The following is a 533-nucleotide window of genomic DNA, read 5'->3' as shown; positions in this document are numbered from 1 at the left end:
ATGAAAAGGATACGTCAAGGCTGAATATTGTCACCCTGCTTATTTAACTTATATGCAGAGTACATCATGAGAAATGCTGGGCTGGAAGAAGCAGAAGCTGGAATCAAGATTGCCAGGAGAAATATCAATAACCTCAGATATGCAGATAACACCACCCTTATGGCTGAAAGTGAAGAGGAGCTAGAGGGCCTCTTGATGAAAGTGAAAAAGGAGAATGAAAAAGTTGGCTTTAAGCTCAATATTCCGAAAACTAAGAACATGGCACCTGGTCCCATCACTTCATAGGAAATAGATGTGGAAACAGTGGAAACAGTGTCAGACTTTATTTTTGGGGGTTCCAAAATCAAAGCACATAGTGACTGCAGCCATGAAATTAAAAGATGCTTACTCCTTGGAAGGAAAGTTATGACCAACCTAGATAGCATATTCAGAAACAGAGACAATACTTTGCCAACAAAGGTCCCTCTAGTCAAGGCTATGGTCTTTCCAGTGGTCATGTATGGATGTGAGAGTTGAACTGTGAAGAAGGCTGA

This window comes from Bison bison, unplaced genomic scaffold, assembly GCF_000754665.1.
Source record: "Bison bison bison isolate TAMUID 2011002044 unplaced genomic scaffold, Bison_UMD1.0 scf7180017864384, whole genome shotgun sequence".
NCBI classification, from domain to species: Eukaryota; Metazoa; Chordata; class Mammalia; order Artiodactyla; family Bovidae; genus Bison; species Bison bison.
This window is presented reverse-complemented; position numbering follows the sequence as displayed.